Source organism: Alligator sinensis, unplaced genomic scaffold (assembly GCF_000455745.1).
Source record: "Alligator sinensis unplaced genomic scaffold, ASM45574v1 scaffold147_1, whole genome shotgun sequence".
Lineage (NCBI taxonomy): Eukaryota > Metazoa > Chordata > Crocodylia > Alligatoridae > Alligator > Alligator sinensis.
Window position 1 is genome coordinate 4,961,062 of NW_005841847.1, and position 8,560 is coordinate 4,969,621.

Genomic DNA, 8,560 nt, shown 5'->3' on the forward strand with positions numbered 1-8,560 from the left:
TCCCTGGGTACCTGTGTTCCTGCTTGCACAGCTCCATCCCTCTGCCTGAGGGGGAAACAGGTGCTGTCTCTCTGCCCATCTCTCTTGGCTGGTGTTGATCGCCTCCAGCTTCTCCCCCTCTGCTTTTTATGGCTTCATAGTAGCCAATCAGAGCCCGGGGTTTGCAATGGTGCTGTGGTCACAGTTCAAATGCTCCTGTAAAAAGTATGCATTTTGCACAGCATACCCTCTGCTTGGAAAAGCTATTCCACCCTCTACAAACTTTTTCTTGCAAAGGTTGTTATGCACAGCTCACTCATTCAGCTTGCAGCCAAGCAAGCCTTTGCAGCTGTTACACGTAGATAGAGAAGAGACTCAGTCATAGACCAGGCTTACTTCTTAGTGCTGCAGTTATTTTTTCAAATCCATGGTGGCTAAGGCAATTTGGAATGAGCCAAAGAGAGTCAAGGCCAGTTCCTCCATTCACTGAAGGTATTGCATCAAACTCAGTTACAAAGTGTCCATGCCTCTTCCTTCCTGTCTGATTATTTGAAAACGTTCCAGCCAACTGTTTTCAGTAAACCCATCATTTTCAGGAAGGACAGGTCAGAGTCAGCTATATCTCTTGGCAGTCTGAATACAATGCTGAACAATTTAGATTTTTTCAAGATGAGTGTGCATGAGAAGGGGGAAGGAGTATGCTTTATACACTTGCTACTGATAGGACCTGGCAATGGCTCTTAAACACAGGCTGATTATTCCTTTTTAGAAGGAGTAATTTGAACAAGTACAGTACCATGTTACATTTATACTATGAAAGCTAAGTATATGAAAAGTGTTAGACTTACACTCATTGCCTCCTATCACTACCCCCAAAATGGGCACTTATGTATGCATATATACAGTTTCTACCATGGCAAGTATAAAACATCTGTGTAAGCTACGTCTGTGAAGGAAGAAAATCAACAGGGTGGGTGGGTTGTGGTTAGGAGCCACTGCTGGGTCCTACGGTCAAAGCTAAATTTGTGGACTCTGTCCCTGGCATCAAGGGTCTGCTCTAAAATATCTTTGGGTAGCTCTTGATAAAGAGGTTATGCAGAATGAATTTGCTTTGACTTAACCTGAAAGCCAGAAAAGCCAGCCCTGCCAGTGCCCATCATTCCTGACCCACAGCCCCCCGGCCCTGCTGGATATATTTGTTTGTCCTTCGCAAACGAAGATGACCGCATCCAGTGGCAGGGTTGGGGAGAGAAGAGAGAAAGGAAGTGGGAAAGAAAAAGGGAAGGAGAAAAGAGAAAGGGAAAAAGGAGAAAGAAGAGAGAGGAGGCAGGGTAGATACTAGGTCACGTGGGTATGCAGGCGATTTATAAGCCCAATCTTTGCCCACAACAATCTGCTGCAGCAGGGGCAGGAGAGCGATGAGGACTGGACATGAGAGGTCCTCTTTTTCCTGGCCATGCACTGCCTCTGCCACGTGCTGCTGCTCGAAGGCCAGTGCTCTGCTCTGGACTGGTGACCTCCAGGGCGGTCCATGATTGTCACTGCCGCCACTGCTGGTGGTGTCTGCAGGTGTTCGCTGACCACTGGCTGGCGCTTGCCACCCCTCCTTGCCGCTGACGGTGCTGTGGCTGCCTGCAGCAGCTCCCCACTTGCCTCTGCCACACTCCCGCCACTGACAGTGCTGCCATGGGCACATATCATTCATGTCAGTAATAGAAATAGAAGATAGACTCATGTGCTATTAACTAACATCAACAGCAATATTACTCTGCTCTTCTTTCTAAAGACTAGAAACATTTGTTTTTTCTAGGACTTTATTGCCTTAATTTCAAAATAGAGATGAAAAAGAATATTTGCTAATTAAATTTCCTTAGCACCACAGGGCAGGCATATGGCAGTGCAGCTGGCCTGGCTGATGATGAGCGTGGTTCCTGGTTTTCTCGGTTTAAAAATTGCAGTTTTTCCATGATTAAAATGAAACACACACACACACACACACACACATATGGAAAATCAGAGCTCCCCATGCCCCCTTCACTAACTAGGATGTGGGTTCAGCTGTGGCTACCCCCCCCTGCTGCTTGGGGTGCTGAGCAGCCCTGATATGCTGGTGCCCTGTCCATGCCATTGCCCCTAACCCCCAAGCCACAGCCCCCCAGCCCTGCCAGTGCTCCTCGCTCCCCACTCACAGCCCCCTGGCCCTGCTGGTACCCCTCACTCCCAACCCATAGCCCCCCATTCCTCTGGCCCTAGTGGTGTCCCTCACTCCTAACCCACAGCCCACCATCTCTCACAGGTGCCCCCCAGCCTCCCAGCCCTGCCAGTGCCCATCATTGCTGACCCACAGCCCCCCAACCCTGCTGGTACCCCTTACATCTGACTCACAGATTTCTGGCTGTGCCAGTGCCCCTCACTCCTAAATGGAAGACCCCTGGCCATGTCACTGCCCCTTACTCTCCAACCACAGCCTACCTCACTCCCAACCTACAGCCCCCCACCTCCTCCAAGTGCCCCTCATTCCTAACCCACAGCCCCCCAGTCCTGATGGTGTTCCTCACTCCCTACCCCCAGCCTGGCCAGTGCCCCTCACTCCTGACCCCATGTCCCCAGCCCTACTGGTGCCCCTTACACCCAACCTGCAGCCCCCAACCTCACCCAGGTGCCCTTTACTCCCAACCCACAGTGCTACCACCCCTGCTGGTGCCCCTCACTCACAACTCACAGCCCCATGCTCCTCCCAGCCCTTTCAGAAGAGGCCCCTAGCTGCCAGGGCTATGGGGCTAGGGACCCAAGTCCACAGTTACCGGCTCTCCTCAGCAGTGCCTAAGCCCTGGCTGCTGCCATTGTGGGGGGGCGGGACATGGATGTGGGCTGGCTGCTGCAGGCTCGGGGCTCTCCATCCTGCTGCCCTGCCCCCAGGGGCCTCCATGGCCCAGAAGGTAAAACTCAGTGTGGGAGGGAAGAGTGGGGTGGTGGGGCTCAGTGACATCTCTGGGAGCCATAAGCTGCCATGGCAAGACACTCCCTGACCACCTGGCAGCAGGGGCAGGGACACAATTCTGTACTGCCACCCCTGCTGCTGTAGGGGGCACTTCACCATGGCAGTGTGGGGCTCCCAGTGGTGGCACTGAGCCTCCCTGCCCTGTTCTGCCCTGTTGAGCCGGGTTCCACCTGCTGAGCTGTGGAGACCCTGGGAGGAGGGCAGCGGGGTGGGGATCTCCAAGCCCACAGTGGGCAGCCTGCATCTGCCCCCACCTCATGCACAAACTTGGGGGCATGTGCCCCCCTATGCCCACCCTGGGAGTGCATGCAGTTGTGGGCATCCGGCCCCCTGCTGCCCCTGGGATGAGCTGCCCGCAGTGCCGTTCCACTCCATGCCTAGCCCCTGTTGCCTTGAATTCCAGCCCCAAAGTCCAAGCCCCAGACCCCATGTACCACCCTGGCTGGGCAGTGCTCCCAGACTCAGCCCCAGCCCAGTCTCAGGCCCAACCCTGCCCAACTCCCTCCCTCCTTCACTATGGGGGCCTCAATTCCCCCCACACCCCATTCCAGACTTATCCGCTGGGAGCTGCTCTCCATGCTGCCTTGCTGCCCCATGCATGTGTGCACATACATGCACATGGCGGCCCCTGCCTGATCGCCCTCCTCCTGCTCCCCCAAGCCCCTTGCAGGCTTGAACTCTGCCAGCCTACAAGGAGAAACCCACCGTTTCTTGTGGTTTTCTCCTTTGAAGGAGAACAAAAAAAATGTGTTTTTCTCTTTAAAATTAGAAAATCTGAATTTTTCCCTGGGAAACAGAAAACTCAGATCCCTTCTGATAAGTATCCATTCATTTTTCCAGTCATTCTCTTTTTTATAGAGCATCCATGGTTGTTTCTATGAAGTTTCCTTCACAGGTTTTTGCCTTCCTCTCTAGGGGGTGGGGGGCTTGGTCCTCTTCCTGGGATTTCTTGATGAGGAGATTTGCAAAATTTTTGCTACAGCAGGATATTGGATGCTGTGGTCTTCTATTTTACCTATGGCTGGTTAGGGTGTTATGTCTTGTGATTGTGTCAGGGTTGACTATTTAGTTTGATTAATAGGTTAGACAATAGATTTACATAAGATAGTTTGGATAGCCATGCTAATCTTTCAGGCAGGGGGTTGAACTGGATCGGTGGTTCCTAACCTCTTTTTGCTGCAACCCTAAATCTGGGTCACGATCCCCACTCCCGCTGCCAACTCACTCATTCCCGGCAGCACCAGTAGAGCCCAGGCCAGGCCAGGATCGTGGGGGCAGCCGCAGGAGAGCCATGTGAACCACGTGCTGAGAAAGCCCCACAGCTGGGAGGGGTGGAGTGAGGGGCAGACCCCCCCACAACCCTGATTTGGGTCATGTCCTGAGGCTGGGAGCCACTGGACTAGATCAAGAGTGGACAAAATATGGTCCACAGGCTGGATCCAGCTTACCAACTGATTGTATCCAGCCTGTGGCTCCTGTGGTGCTCCACATGAGATGGAGCCCCACCTGCTCCTGGCTAGGGCAGCCCGCACTGTGCTTTCACCTGTACTTGCCCTTTGCTTGCTGACGGCACTGCTCTGGCCCTGGACAATACACACAGATTCCTAGCAGGGGCCACTCCTACTGCTACTGCAGCGACTCAGATACTGCTCAGTTCCCCCTGTCTCCAGTGGCTGCTCTTCCTCTTCCTCCTGTCCCCCCTGCTGCGCTGGTCTGGGCAGCAGGTAGCGTAGGGAAGCAACGGCAGCCATGGGGATGCTTGCTGGAAACCACATGCCAAGCCAGTCAAGGCAGGGATGAGGGGGGCAGGGGAAGCTGCAGCTGGGTGGCTTTTTCCTCAGTGCATGGGGCTCCCGTTCCAGCTTCCAGCCACCTTCCACCCACTCTGCCTGCAGGTGGCTGCTCATTGTACCAGGAATCTGTGCATGCTGGCTGGGGCTGGTGCTAAGGCAGTGCTGTCAGTGGGTGCGGGGTGGGTATAAGCAGGACCGCAGCATGGGCTGCCCTGGGTGACAGTGTGAAGGGCTCTGCCTCATGTGGATCACCACAGAGGCAGCTGTGGGCTGGATGGTGGTGGGGAGGTGGATCACACCTGCAACTGTACCACACTGCCCAGGTGAGCTGTGCTGCACATGGCCCCTTCCCCTCTCTCCCTCCATCCCCCCAAAAACATAAATCAGGACAAAAATATCTTTTAAATAAAATGTGTTATAGTAGATGTAGGCAGACAAGGTTCCTTGGATGAATTTGATATTCTTTATTAGACCAACCCAATAAAAGATATCAAATTCACCCAAGGAACCTTGTCTGCCTATGTCCTTAGACCAACACGGCTACAACCTACACCCCTGCTTATAGTAGATGTTTGATTTTTAGTATACAATTTGTGTTTTTATCTGTAATTTGTTAAAACGATATCTTCTGAAAGATTTTGTATGTGCAGCCTTTGACAGCTCACCAAAACTCAGTAAGTGACCCTCCAGCCAAAAGAGTTGTCTAGCCCTGAAGTAGATGACCTCTGGAGGTCCCTTTCAGCTTTTCTTCTCTGTGATTCCTCTTTCTTTGATTCATACATTTGTTTTCATAGGCAGACCCAGGATTTTGAAAAGGTCTTTGAAAAGGGCTGCCAGTGTGGCTCCTCCTGCTCCCAGCTTCTGCCCCCAACTGGGGCAGACAGACCATGCTGCAGGAGCAACAGCAAGAGACTTTTTGAAGTTCCTGAACCACTTCCTGTTCTTGGCACCCCCTTCCTTCCCCTCTGTGCTCAGTGGCCCCACCCCTCCCCTCTCCTGCCCTTTTCTCCCCTCCCATTCCCCCAGTACCCTCTCTACTTACACAGGAAGGGGAGACCTTCCAACTGCTATTGCTCTTGTCCTGCTTCAGCCAGGAGCTCAGGGAGTGGTTATACAGGGAGTTGGGCTTGGCCAAAGACAGCAGCAATGGATAGGTTCCCCCTTCCTGTGCATGATCCTGGGGAACTCACCTGCCACCCCTGCTGCTGCAGTCCCCAGAGGAGCCCGGCTTCCTGCAGACACTCCCTGGGGCTCCCCCCACCCTTAGGTCAGCCAGGAACCTTGGATAGGTCTCTCCATCCTGTGTCCAGAGGTGTAAGTAAAGTGTGTGTGTGTGTGTGTGTGTGTGTGTGTGTGTTGGGGGGGTATATATATAACTCCCCCACTTTACTTGCATATAAACATTTATATGTTTATATATACCTTTTAGGCAATAATCCCTGGACAAGTCCTCAGAATTTCTCCCACTTTTTAAAAATCACCCAGCACCTATTTCATGTTCATCACTCCTCTACCTTTTAAACTTAACATCCTTTTTTGTTAAAGCTCACTCATTCTTTTTGTCATTTAGTTGCCCTCTCCAATCTCAAAAGTAAGTTAAGTAACATATTCACATCTGCTAGGGTGTCATACTTATTACAAGAACATTGCTGCATCTATCACACATTGATTGCCTATGCTTTAAGACCAGATATTTTTATTTCCAAAACAATGACAACCCATTCTTCCCTGTCAAAACCTTTATCTGGATCTAGGAAAATTTAATTTTAATTTCTGGTTTTGTTTCATTAGTAAGTATTCATGAAGATTAGTCTTCACATGAGGTAATTGCCTGCTGGCATTATATGCCATTTAAGAAAAAAGATTCCCACCTTGCATCACTTCATCAACTGTGATATATCATTAAACAGAAAAACTGGGCAAGAAAATATTTAAAAATAAATGTTACAATATTTTGGAAGAGCTGGGAAGATGGTGTGGTAAAGGAAACTCTGATTGGTTGGCCTACAGAAAACATGAAAGGTGAAATGAGGAAAGATTTAGGGTGCTTACCTAAGTTACATTTTCACATGATTGGGCCCCTGAAAGTGCTCTACAGCCATGGCATAACACATGTACATGGCTTCAGAGTGCCTTTAAAATGGCCGATCATGTGAAAAATTAACCCTGGTCAAGTAAGGTAATAAATGAAGGTACTCTAAAGAAGAGTGCCTTTGGGAACTTGTGTTCCTCCAGGGTTAATTTTTCCTGCTTTGCTGGCCTGTCAGTAGGGGAGGGGGGAGGAAGCAGCCAGCATGAAGCTGCTAGCTGCTTTGCCTGGACAGACCTAGTGGGGACAGGGTGAAACTGTGGAGTGGAGCCTGCTCGCCCCATGCCCCCCGCCCCTGTTCTTCCCCCCACTATCATGGCTGGGAAGCCAGGCCTGCTGTGGTGAGAGTGGGGGCGTTCCTTCTCCTGCCCCGCAACCCAGGCCTCTTGACAGTGGCAGCACAGAGCTGCCAGCTGCTTTGCCTAGCCAGAGCTGGGGGGGTGGGGGATGGGGAGTGGAACAGAGCCCCCTTACCACACACCCCCTCCCCTCCTCAGCTACCCCTCTGGACCCAGCAGGCAAACATTTACATAAAGCACTATGGGGCAGGACATTGAGGGTGCCTGCCACTTTAAGGGCCTACAGCTGGCAGCCACCAGGTGCCTGATAAGGGCAGCCATGTTGAATCTGGGGCTGCCCATATACACAGGGCAGTTCTGCTGCTGGAGGCTAGGCAGCAATGTTGCTGGTGCTGACCTAAAACTGCACCCTGTTGGGAGTGGGTGGCCTGGTGGGGCTCTCAGTGGTTCAGGAGCCCCCAGGAAATGCCAAGCCAGTTACCACCCTGGTGAAAGGCAGGTTGGGGTGCCTTAACCCCTAGCCCCAACCACCTGGTGGGTGACCCCTTTGTAGGGTCTGGAGGGTGGACCCCCAGAGAAAGAGAGTGAGACCATAGACTCATGCCTGTCTTGACTTTCCCTGACTGGTCAACTCTTCCAGTCCTGCCCCAGGATTGAAGGGCCAGGGGCCTACTGTGAGGAACGCCCAAGAGCTGAGGGCCTGGGGTTCTGACTGGCCTGGAGGTGGGCCAGGGCTAGTAGCCAGAGGTTCTGGGGGGACCACACCCAAAGGGGAAGCAGTTCAGGGAGCTATGCTGCCCGGGATGAAAGTGGATTAGGCTGCTGGAATGGAGGGATAATAGAGGGGTTCAACACTAGGATTATGGGGCCCAGTGTGGGGCCAGTGACTGTGTGAGAACATCTGGATGCCATCTGTGAGGCTTGGGCTGCAGTGTAGGGGAGGAATGGAGCCGTAAATAGCGCCCCCTGGCATTGGGGCAAGAAATGGGCAACCTCCTGCTTTATTAAGATCAATTAAACTATTAACAACAAGGCATGGTGGGTGAGAAGGTGGGAGGTTAGCCCAGAAATGGTTGGGTGGGCAACTGGGAAGTCGGCCCTGAGAGGCCCCCCTGTTAAACACTATAAGTTAAAGCCAAGCCCTGTATGTCTGTAAGCACCCTTAGAGATTGGTTTTAACTTATCCTGAAAGCCCTTAACTCAGGGGCAGGCAATTATTTTGGGCAGAGGGCTGCTTACTGAGTTTTGGCAAGCCATTGAGGGCTGCATGATGGGTAGCCCAGGGGAGATTAATATTAATTTTCTAAATATTTTAGGGCCCCGCAGGCTGGGAAGAATGGCTTGGCAGGCCGCATCTGGCCCGCAGGCTGCATTTTTGCCCACCCCTGCCCTAACTGGT